This window comes from Scyliorhinus canicula, unplaced genomic scaffold (assembly GCF_902713615.1).
Source record: "Scyliorhinus canicula unplaced genomic scaffold, sScyCan1.1, whole genome shotgun sequence".
NCBI lineage: Eukaryota > Metazoa > Chordata > Chondrichthyes > Carcharhiniformes > Scyliorhinidae > Scyliorhinus > Scyliorhinus canicula.
In genome coordinates, this window is record NW_024056027.1 from 155,413 (window position 1) to 168,298 (window position 12,886).

Consider the following 12,886-nt stretch of genomic DNA (forward strand, 5'->3'; position numbering starts at 1 on the left):
TCATTATGATATCCATGTTCATAATTAGGAAATATTCCCTCTAATATCTAAATATAAGGGCATGCCAAGTGTGTTAGTAGAAATGTCCTGTATCCTATCTCTCTGTGTCTTTCTCATAACTGGTTCTATCTCATGTCTCTCCACGAAGGGTCATTGTCTTTAATCGACATGTGGCCAACACTAATAACAATTTTACTGTGAAAAGCCCCGAGTCGCCACATTCCGGCACCTGTTCGGGTAAGCTGGAACGGGAATTGTACCCACGCTGCTGGTCTTGTTCTGCATCACTAACCAGCTGTCTAGCCCACTGAGCTAAACCAGCACTCTCACCCCGTTGGCTTCCAACTAAATGGATAGAATCGAATCCGATGAATTGGAATTTCATTGGAAGCTAAAATGAGGTTGGAGCATTCAATGACCTTGGAGTGTTTAATGAGAACTGTAGAGACAATTTTCCTCTATATCTGATTTGGGATTCACATGGTGGTTGAGGATTTGACGTGGCAGGGCCGAAGAATCTTTCCTTGCACTTAATCAAGCTGCCAGGACATTGGAGCATTTGATTGCCCAGGGTAGAGCAAGCTTTACTTGCCTGTAACCTGCACTGAACCTGCCCTGTGAGTGTTGGACATGACTGTGCACAGGGAGATTTACTCCGTGTCTGAACTGTGCTGGACCTGACCTGGGTGAGTTTGATGGGAAAGTGCAGTGATTTCTTTACCCAGTAACTAACCCCACTGTCAACCTGTCTTGAGGATCTCTGAAGGAAGAGTGCAGAAGAGGTTTTGCCTGGTATCGAACTCTTCGTTTCCAGGCAGTTAATGTGTTTGAGCGAGTTATGTAGAGGGAATTTAATTGTACATCTAAACAATCTATAGCTGCTCTGAGAATGTTTGATGGGGACAGTGTGAGGGAGTTTCTCTTTGTCTCCAACCTGTGATGCACCAGTCCTGCGAGTGTTTGAAGGGACAGTCGTCCCGGGCTCTGAATTGCACCAGGCCGTGAGCCCGTCTCTGTTTATATTATACTACCTTGTACCTGTGTCAGTTGATATTAAATAAGGACCTATTTCTCTTTGTTCATATTAAACTAGGCCACCAATTAGAGGACATGTATTGATCAATAAGGCGTTCAGGAGTTATTGGGAGAAGGCAGGAGAATGGAGATTAGGAACATATTGGCCATGATTTAATGACGGAGCAGACTCGATGGGTCGAATGGCCTAATTCTGCTCCGATATGTTATGGCGTTATGGACCCAGTTTGTCTCTCTTTACATTAACCTAGAACCTGACTCTGTTTCTATTAATTTAAACCTGTCTCTGTATTACATTAGATACAGCTTCAGTTCTGCACTGGGCCATATCTCTGTTCATATTACATTGGACTCAGCCTCAGTAATTGCTGCGGTAGACCACGCACAATAATATGGAAAGTGGCTGAGGTGGAAATTGTGAAGATTTTAAAAAACTGAGGGAAGAGTGAGAGTCTAAAATTCTTCAGCAAGCAATGCTGATCTATGTCCAGATAAACAACATAGTCTGGCTTGTCAGCACCCTCGATGCATCTACATACAAGCGCAGACCTCCCTGATCTTCTTGCAGCCACTTCAAATTGTTCAACTGAACTATTGCTTGTGCGTAGTGCAATAAACTAAGGGAATGGAGGGGCAGCACGGTGGCCTAGTGGTTAGCACAGCTGCTTCACGGCCCTGAGGTCCCAGGTTCGATCCCGGCTCTGGGTCACTGTCCATGTGGAGTTTGCACATTCTCCCCGTGTCTGCGTGGGTTTCACACCACAACCCAAAAATGTGCAGAGTAGGTGGACTGGCCACGCTAAATTTCCCCTTAATTGGATAAATAATTGGGTAATCTAAATTTATAAAAAAAACTAAGGGAATTGAATAGTTGTAATTGTGTAACAGAAACAAAGGACCATTAGATAAATAACTGAGACAGAACCTAATTTTGCAGCAACATTCATTCTCTTCACAGCAGGCACACAGTAGCTGCATTGTGTAACATGGACGGGATGCACTGCAGAAATTCGCCAAGAATTCTTCAACAGCACCTTCCATACCCGAGACCTCCGAGAATCACAAGGGCAGCAAGCACATGGGAACACAATACTCTGCATCCTCCTACACATACAGCTCTCTGGGTAGGAATTGGTCTTGGGTACCGGCAACGACGTAATGCCAACTGAAATCAAATTATGTTGACTGCACTGAAAATGAATATCAAATGTTGCATAGCACACACTGTAGACACTATACATCCCGTTTCAGGCTGTTGCCATCTACTGATTTCTTGTCCAAAATATCTATTTATTATATTATCTTTCCATCTCAAAGACATGTGGAATAATGCCCCCACAATTCAAAACAGATGCATCATCTGGTGCATTAATAAAAGTGAGCAGGTCTCGGAAAAAATAGGCAGATTCAGGATCAAATATAGAATCCCTACAGAGCAGAACGTCACTCGGCCCATAGCATCTGCCCCGACCTCTGAAAGAACATCTTCCCCAATCCCCTGCCCTTGCAACATGACCTGCGCATCCCTGGACACTAAGGGGCAATTTAGACTGGCCAATACACCGACCTACGTATTTTTGGATTATGGGAGGAAACAGGAGCATCCGGAGGAAAGCCACTCAGACACAGGGAGAAAGTGCAAACTCCACACCGATCGCCAAGAATTGAACCCTGGAGCTATGAAGCAGCAGTGCTAACCACTGTGCCATCATGCCGCCGATAACATAATCAGAGACTGGGCCTAGTGCAATATAAACTGAGTTCTGGTCCAGCGGAGTACCGATTGATACAAATTGAGACATGATCAATGCAGCAATAAGAGGGATATCGTACAGCACAAGAATAACAGGGGCAGGGACTAGTGTTATATAAACAGGGACATGGACAGGTGTAGAATTAACTAAAGCAGCATTGAGTTTATTAGAATCTAACTATCTTGTCGAGTAATAACTGAGACCGAACCACGTGATGCAAACAGAATGTTGTTCCAGTTACGATGCACAGATAAACGTTCTGATGCTGTAACCATTGTGACGCGTTTCCTGCCAGACTGACCGAGACATGATTCAGTGCAGTTATTATTAATGATTTCTAATATAAACAGGGCGTGGGCCTGTATATTAACAACTGATATTCAGCCGAGTGCAGGGAAACTGAGACATGACCTGCTGCAATGTGATAGAGACACGGCGAGTGTAATGTAAACAGAGGCGGAGGTTAGGTGAATGTAAGCTGAGAGATATGTTTAAAATGATTTAATGGCATCTTGGTGTCACCAGTAACGTCAGCATTTGATGCCAATTCCTAATTGCCCTTGGGAATGTGGCGTTGAGCCAGCTTATTGAACCATTGCATTCCATTCTGAGCAAGTCCACCCACAGAGCTGATAGGAAGGGAGTTCCAGGATTCTGACCAGTGACAGTGAAGGGACAGAGATATTGTTCCCATCTTCTGCACTGTAAATTCTATGATTATCTATGAAGATGGTGTGAGGCTTGTCGGGGAACTTGCAGGTCCTGCTGTTACAATACGTCTGTCGGGCCTGGTCCTTTTAAATGTCTGAGTTCGTGGGTTTGGAAGGTGGTATAGAAGGAGGCAGTTGCTGCAGTACATCCTTGTATATCGCTCACGCTGCTAGAATTGGACACCCATGATGCAGGGAGTGAATATTTCAGCTGGTGGATGGGGTGTTTCTCGAGTCGGCCGCTTTGTCCAGATGGCGCTGAGATTCTTGAGTGTTGCCTGAGGGCCGCACTTCAGACAAATGGAGAATATTCAGTTAAACTCCTGACTTCTGACTTCTAGATGGTGAGTAGGGGTTGGGAAGTCAGGAGGTGAGTAACACACCGCAAACTTTCCAGCCACTGACCTGCTCTTGTATCCACATTATTTAAATGGTTCTTCCAGTGCAGTTTTTCATCAATGCTAATGATGGTGGGGGATTCTATCAATGTAGTGTAATTTAAAATCAAGGGGAGTTGGTTAGCATCTCTATTTTTGGGGTGGTCATTGCCTGACACTTGTCAGCCCAAGCCTGAATGTTGTCCAAGTCTCACTGTAAATGAAGACAGACTGCTTCAGTATTTGAGGAATCGAATATGGTGCAGAACATTGTGTAATCATCAATGAACATCCCCAATTCTGACCTTATGAAGAAGGGTGAAGCTCGGGCCGGGGGCAATAAGACCATAAGACCATAAGACCATAAGACATAGGAGTGGAAGTAAGGCCATTCGGCCCATCGAGTCCACTCCGCCATTCAATCATGGCTGATGGGCATTTCAACTCCACCTACCAGCATTCTCCCCGTAGCCCTTAATTCCTCGCGACATCAAGAATTTATCTATCTCTGCCTTGAAGCCATTTAGCGTCCCGGCCTCCACTGCACTCCGCGGCAATGAATTCCACAGGCCCACCACTCTCTGGCTGAAGAAATGTCTCCGCATTTCTGTTCTGAATTTACCCCCTCTAATTCTAAGGCTGTGCCCACGGGTCCTCGTCTCCTCGCCTAACGGAAACAGTTTCTTTGCGTCCACCCTTTCTAAGCCATGTATTATCTTGTAAGTTTCTATTAGATCTCCCCTTAACCTTCTAAACTCCAATGAATACAATCCCAGGATCCTCAGCCGTTCATCATATGTTAGACCCGCCATTCCAGGGATCATCTGTGTGAATCTCCGCTGGACACGCTCCAGTGCCAGTATGTCCTTCCTGAGATGTGGGGCCCAAAACTGGACACAGTACTCCAAATGGGGCCTAACCAGAGCCTTATAAAGGCTCAGTAGCACATCGCTGCTTTTATATTCCAACCCTCTTGAGATAAATGACAACATTGCATTCGCTTTCTTAATCACAGATTCAACCTGCATGTTTACCTTTAGGGAATCCTCGACTAGCACTCCCAGATCCCTTTGTACTTTGGCATTATGAATTTTCTCACCGTTTAGAAAGTAGTCTATGCTTGGATTCTTTTTTCCAAAGTGCAAGACCTCACATTTTCTCTCGTTGAATTGCATCAGCCATTTCCTGCACCACTCTCCCAAACTGTCTAGATCCTTCTGCAGCCTCCCCACTTCCTCAGCACTACCTGCCTGACCACCTAACTTCGTATCATCGGCAAACTTCGCTAGAATGCCCCCAGTCCCTTCATCCAGATCATTAATATATATGGTGAACAGCTGTGGCCCCAACACTGAACCCTGTGGGACACCGCTGGTCACCGGCTGCCATTCCGAAAAAGAACCTTTTATCCCAACTCTCTGCCTTCTGTCAGACAGCCAATCCTCAACCCATGCAAGTAGCTCACCTCGAACACCATGGGCCCTCACCTTACTCAGCAGCCTCCTGTGTGGCACCTTATCAAAGGCCTTTTGGAAATCCAGATAGACCACATCCACTGGGTTTCCCTGGTCTAACCTACTTGTCACCTCCTCAAAGAATTCTAACAGGTTCGTCAGGCACGACCTCCCCTTACTAAATCCATGTTGACTTGTTCTAATCCGACCCTGCTCTTCCAAGAATTTAGAAATCTCATCCTTAACGATCGATTCTAGAATTTTACCAACAACCGAGGTTAGGCTAATTGGCCTGTAATTTTCCATCTTTTGTCTTGATCCTTTCTTGAACAAGGGGGTTACAACAGCGATCTTCCAATCGTCCGGGACTTTCCCTGACTCCAGTGATTTTTGAAAGATCTCAACCAACGCTTCCGCTATTTCTTCAGCCACCTCTCTCAGAACTCTAGGGTGTAGCCCATCGGGGCCAGGAGATTTGTCAATTTTAAGACCTTTTAGCTTTTTTAGCACCATCTCTTTTGTAATGGCAACCATACTCAACTCAGCCCCCTGACCCTCTATAATTTTTGGGATATTACTCATGTCTTCCACTGTGAAGACAGACGCAAAGTACTTATTAAGTTCTCCAGCCATTTCCTCGTCTCCCATCACTAGCCTTCCGGAATCAGTTTGAATTGGCCCAATGTCTACTTTGGCCTGTCGTTTGTTTCTTATGTATTGAAATAAACTTTTACTATCATTTCTTATATTACTGGCTAGCCTGCCTTCATATTTGATCCTCTCCTTCCTTATTTGTCTCTTTGTTAACCTCTGTTTGTTTTTGTAGCCTTCCCAATCTTCTGAATTCCCAGTGCTTTTGGCCACTTTATAGGATCTCTCTTTTTCTTTGATACATTTCCTGACCTCCTTTGTCAGCCATGGCTGTCTAATCCCTCCCCGGATAATCTTTCTTTTCTTGGGGATGAACCTCTGTACAGTGTCCTCAATTATGCATACAAACTCCTGCCATTTTTGCTCTGCTGTCTTCCCCACTAGGGTCTGCTTCCAGTCGATTTTCGCCAGTTCCTCTCTCATGCCCTCGTAATTACCTTTATTTAACTGTAACACCATTACATCCGATTTTGCCTTCTCTCTTTCAAACTGCAGACTGAACTCAACCATATTATGATCGCTGCTTCCTAAGTGTTCCCTTACTGGATGCTCCTTGACATTATTCATGAAGTTGCTGATGATCGAATGCGGACTGATGGGCCAATAATTGGCCGGGTTGGATTTTTCCTGCCTTATGTGGACGGGTCATGTTTGGCAATGTTACACATTGTTGGGTACATGTCAGTGCTATACCTGCACTGGAGCAACTTGTCTGGGGCGCAGCCAGTTCCAGGCCACACATCTTCAGTATTGCTGCTAGAATGTTGCCAGGGATAATGCATTAGCAGCGCCGTCAGCCGTTTCTTGATATCGTGTGGAGTGAATCAAATTTGCTGAAGACTGACATCCATGATGATGCAGACCACCGGAGGAGGTCGAGATGGATCATCCTCTCGTCACCTCTGGCAGAAACTTTCAGTCTTGTTTTTTGCACTGATGTGCTGGGCTCCCGCATCATTGAAGAGGGGAATTCTATCGAGGCTCCTATTCTGGCCTTTTGTTTATTTATTCATTACTATTCAGGACTGGATGAGGCAAAACTGCAGAGACAGATCCTGCATATTGAAAATAGGATCACATTGATTGTGTGATATGAACATTGACATGCACTGGTGCAGTATTAATTGAAACAGAGTGTCCTGTGTTATAAACAAAGGCAGAGTCTAGTCTAACAAAAATACAGATGGATTCAAATTTAAAATTAACAGAGACAGGGATCAGTGCAGTAATTATTGAGGCAATGTCTGCTTCATGTAATGCAAGACATCTGGATTTAAATTCCATCTGCTGGCCAAACTTTGCAATTGCAGTTGCTGTGAAAATGTCGCTGTCAGGTATAATCCATGATATTGATGTATCCATTATCCATTTCCACAAATGTAATATCACATCGCCTTCTACGGGTGGTGCCAAAATTGAAGGTGTAACTAATTGCAGGTGTCCGTGGCTGATTCTCCCACATTGAGTTCAGCACTAGAGCAAAGCGGCTCAATTCCTGGTAAAGCGTTTTTGTTCATCTTTGTTAAATAGAGGAATGTTTACCTGGGCGTTGTGTGGAGTCCATGGTAAATGTAACATTCATCTAACAAACATAGTGTTGGGGAGAGTTTATTGATTCATTATACCACCTGCAAAATGGTTGTCCGAATTGTGTCCGAAGCTTCCCAGGGAGTTCACATGGGATTTTAGTTTTAAAGGGGAAATGTGGGTGTCGTGTCAGACAGAGATAATGCGTGTGTGGGAGACTGTGTGTGGGTCCTGGTGGCTCACACCAGCCCACCGGAGGTGTCGCCATTTTTTCAGTTTGCAGCTGGTGCCACCCGATTGTGATGATCAATGTTTAGGTTTCGGGACATTATATCACACTTGGAAAAATGCTTGAAGCGGGATATCGGCCTTCCGCTGGGTGCGTAGCTCCGGCTACTTCGCAAAGTGGAAATTCCTTGGTCGTGTGACTATGTCCCATTTAGGGACCAGACTGGAAATGTGCAAACCATCTCCTTTTAATTGTCTTGAAGAGACTTGCAAACTCTGTCTTTGAGAAAACTGCCGCATTTCTGATTTTGTCCGGCCAGTAAATATCCATAATGCATTGCGGACAACAAAGATGACATTGGCTGCGTTATTTTTCTTGACAGGTGCAGGTGTTCCTGTTTCACAGCCATACAAGAAGGTTCTGGGCGTTCAGGCCTTATAAACCATCTGCGTGTTTCAAAGGGTCAGTTTGATGTTATTCCATGAGCATTCAATGAGTAAAGCAAAGGTCGTATCTGCTTTCTCCATGACAGCATCATATTCTACATCAAGGCAGTCTCTCACCATGGAATCTCGAGAGCAGAATCTGCTCACCGGCTCTTATTTAGTGTGACCATGGCGAGAGTGCAACACCTTGTCCCACTGCCACGGTTTTCCTCATGTGTATGTTAAGGAAGAAAAAGTTACAAGGCACTGAGGACAGAGTCCATGAGTTTGCAAGTGGGTTCATCCATACCTTCAGGGAAGGCGAAGATCAGCAGCATGGAGAGGAATCTGCCGAATAGAGTTGGGTGTGGTACGAGGTCCTCTTTCATTCAATTATTCACTTAGAATCATTCGGAAGTGGAATCATCAATCAGTACAGTGCAGTGCATTTTGCGATGGAAGGAGTGAGTGCGACAGGGGAGCTTAGGCAGACAGCCAATTTTCCCCAAATCATATAGTCCCCATTCCGCTGACAGTGTCAAATTTGTATTGAGATTGACGAACGTAAGGTGAAGAGGTAGGCATGTGGTATAGGGAGCAGATCATGTCCAGAGTAAATCTTGCGACGCAAACACAGCCCCTTTCTTCCAGCAACATTCGGCCTGCAAGCAGGTGAAGTGTTTAAACTGTGACCATTGGAAAGGCCTTCCCAGTGCTGCTATGAGTGAGATATGCCAATAGTTGCTGCAGTCTCCTCTGTCCACTATGTTTTCAGATATTGGTTATGATTTTGCATCATGAATCTCCTGTGGGATGGGTTATATCTTCCAGCAGAGAAAGAGCAGGCCATAAATGTTCAGAAGCATAACAATTATATTCACCAATTTTCATTCATTTATGAATATAATTAATTAGATTCACAAATTGCCATCGTTCCACAAAGTACAATTTTAAATTAAGTTATACGGTGTGGCCGCCGAGGGCTAGGCCATGACTTATTGTCCATCGCTAATTGCCTTTCACAAAGAGGCGGTGAACTGTCTGTTTCAACCTCTGCAGTCACTCTGGTGTAGGTACACCGACGATGCTGTTAGGGAGGCAGTTGTAGGTTTTTGAATCACGACACTGAAGATTCTGTGATATTTTTCCAAGTCAGGATAGTGAGTGATCTGGAGGGGAATTTCCAGGTGGTCATCTTCCCATGTGTCTGCTGCCTTTTCCTTCTAGAAGGTAATGGTCCTGGGTTTAGAAAGTGTTTCAAGGGAGACTTGCTGCGCTCCTGCAGCTCATCTTGTGGATGGTACATTATTGTCATTGTGCTTCGGTGGTGGATGGAATGAGTGTTTGCACATGGGGTGGCAATCAAGCGGAGCTGCTTTGGCCTGGAAGGTGTCAGAGTATTCAACAGTCCTGACTTGTGCCTTGCAGATGGTGAACAGGCTTTCGGAATCAGGAGGTGAGTTGCTCGCTGCAGGCTTCCGAGACGCTGACCGGATCTTGTAGCCTCAGCATTTATATGGTTAGTCCAGTACCGTTTCTGGTCAATAGTAACCCCAGTGTATTGATCGTGCGGGATTCAGCGATGGCAGCTTCAGTCAATATCAAGTGGCGATGGTGAGATTCTATTTTGCTGGAGATGGTCATTGTTTAGCAATTCCGTGGCGAATATTACCAATTGTCACAATTCACAAAGTTAAATAATGATATTAATCAATTATCATCAACTCACAACATAAAACGTTATATTCACCAATTATGATCCACACTTTTTTTTACAAACTGTAAATGCAATTCATTTAAGGGAGGTGGATTTGAGACCAGGAAGAGATCAGCCATGATGATTGAATGGCGGAGCAGGCTCAAAGGGCTGAACTGCCTACTTCCGCTCCTAATTCCTATAGTCATATGTTCAACATAATTTAATTGAGATAGGATTGACTATTCTGTCACCGAGTAGTCACATCTGCATCAGAATTCAATGTGAAATGGAATTAAACCAGACCGAGGATTATGTGCAGCTACCCAGCAGCCTCTGCGTTGTATTGGTCAGTAATCTCCTCATCGTCACACAGAATCTCCAGACTGGAGTGTGAGATGATTTTTAAAGTGTCGGTAGAAATGAAAATGTCTGTACCCAATGTGACGCTGATGAATCTTTGAATCCCAGTATGTTATTACAATGATTTGGAAACTAATTCAACGTCTGCATCTGTCCACTGAGTTTCACAGTATTTCAGATTTCACATTAATGTGTTTTCAGTCTGGTGTCTTCATTAATTTGGGTGAGGACATCTTAATTGACCTATTGTACATGAAATTACCACATGTTCCAAATATTACAACCGTCCCCCCTCAACGTCATCATGTTCCTGCTTTCTGTCTTTGAGATGAAGATTCGCCATCAGCAGAGAAGAATCACCAGAACCGCAGGATATCTCAAGTTTCCTCTTAGTGACGTCCATCTCATCAGTTCCCGATAGTCTGGGGATGGAATTCACCCAGAAAAGCTTGAGCCACCGAATGCATTATACTGACACAAATTATAAAGGGCCTGATTTAATTTGTGAAGTCATCAAGCACAAAACTGAGAATGTAGAACAGCATCTTTCAGGACCATCTATCCATGCATCCATCAAACCCATTCACCGATTCCACAATCAAAATATTCAGGCATCTAACAAACATCCATCCCTACATCAAAGCAATAATCCCTTTATCTTTTGGGTCGGTAGTGGGGGAGTATTAATGACATTGAACCAATAATCCAAAGGCCCGGGCTAATTCTGTGGGGGCTTGGGTACAAATCCCACCATGGCCGGTGGGGGAATTTGAGTTCAGTTAATAAATCCGGAATACATACTAATGGTCACCATGAAACCCCCTCTGCTTCACTAATGAAGGAAATCTGACATCCCTCCCTGGTCTCACATACATGTGGCTCCAGTCGGCAGCAACATGTCTGACTCTTCAGTTCCTTCTGAGCTGGCCCAGCAAACCACTCAGTTCAACAGCAATTAGGGCAGGAACACATGGTGGTCTTGCCAGTGACTCCCACATTCCATGGAAGAATAAAGGGAAAAACACGTAAATGTACATGTTTATCTATTACAAAATGTAGCCCCTGTCTGATAGTCTGCTTGTATTCCTATCCATCATCACAATGTTATGAGATGTGGGAGAGATACTCCAGCCGGCAATTGCTACGATTGGTCAGAGAAGCTGGATAACTCTCCTTTCCTTAGAGATGGGAACAGTTCAAATAGGTTCACAATTTAAAACATAAAAAGATCTCCAGTACTGTTGCTGGGTAGATTTGCTTATAAATAGTCCTCATTGACAATGTTAAGAGTTTGAAGTTGGATTGCAGCCAAGCGGTCAGTACTGAGCAAACAGATCTTTGAAAAAAAAGTACAGATGTTTCCTGTAAACAACATTGAACATTCGAGCCTCCCTGACTGCAGGCGGCTGGATTGCTGCCAAATACTGTGTGGGGCAGTTTAACCTGAATATGAATGGATTAAATGGGATTTATCCATTCAAACAATAAATGTTTTAGTCGCACATGAAGTGAACGTTTTAAATGGTGTTCCATGCAAATAAATATATTCACTGAATGTTTTGTTCACTATGAGATTAAACATGATCGGAAAATAGTAACCTGACCAGATGCTATTTAATTTATAATAGTTCTGAGTAAAGATCACTCTAGTTATTAAAGTCCGTTTGTTGAGAACCGAATGAAGTGAGAGAGTGATTGGTGTTGATGGACACAATCTACAAGTTCAATAAGATGACTCCAATTCCAAAAAATAAAATAAAATGAAATAAAAGTAAATAAACTGCATTGAACTCGGGGGATTCCTGGGATCATCTCCGTTAAACGGAGGCGTCTCTTATACCCGATTAACACCGTGTTCTGTACAGTTTAATTTGTGCTGATTTCCATTATTTAACAGTCCCTCTCATTGCTGCCAATGAGTGGAGAAATGACCAGTTCATGACCTGCTTCAGTGGAAGATAAAACATTTATTCCTGTGATATTGTGTAATATGCCGCAAAGTCCTGATATCCTGTGTTCCCAACACCAGTGAATGTTAGACAGCCGGTGGTCAGTAAAATTAGCGGCAATAATTTGGATGCTGAAGGATAACTTTGCTGATCACCGTGTCAGTTCTGATTCATTAACTTCTCTGTCAAAAGCTGTTGTTAATTTTATGTTTCTCTGTCAACTCACTGCTGAATTATCAGGCAAGCGGCTTCTTTTACCGCTAATGTTCACAGGACTGTCTGTGGCTCAGGGGCAAATCGAGAAATGTAAAGAGAGACATTGTGTAATGTTAGAGTTTCTTTTGTCTACAGACCCACATTGTACAGTGATGACCATCCGCACTGCAAATGTAATCACGTCATTCATTCCCTCATTTAGTTACATTATGTCTGATAAATTATACTTTATTGTTGTAATGGGATAGAGTCCCGGAGTGTTGCAAATCTAACTGACAGACGATTTATTCCCTGATAATGTAATTTGATCTATTTGTGTTCATCCCTTTATATTGGAGTGTAGAAATAAAGAGACTTAATATATAATGGAATTAGATTTTACTTAGAGAAGTTCAAGTATAATTTTCCATTCGGATGAGGATAGACATTACAATTAATCCATTCAGCCAAACAATTATACCGATCTAATGTATTTTTTAAAATAATATCCTATAGTAAAT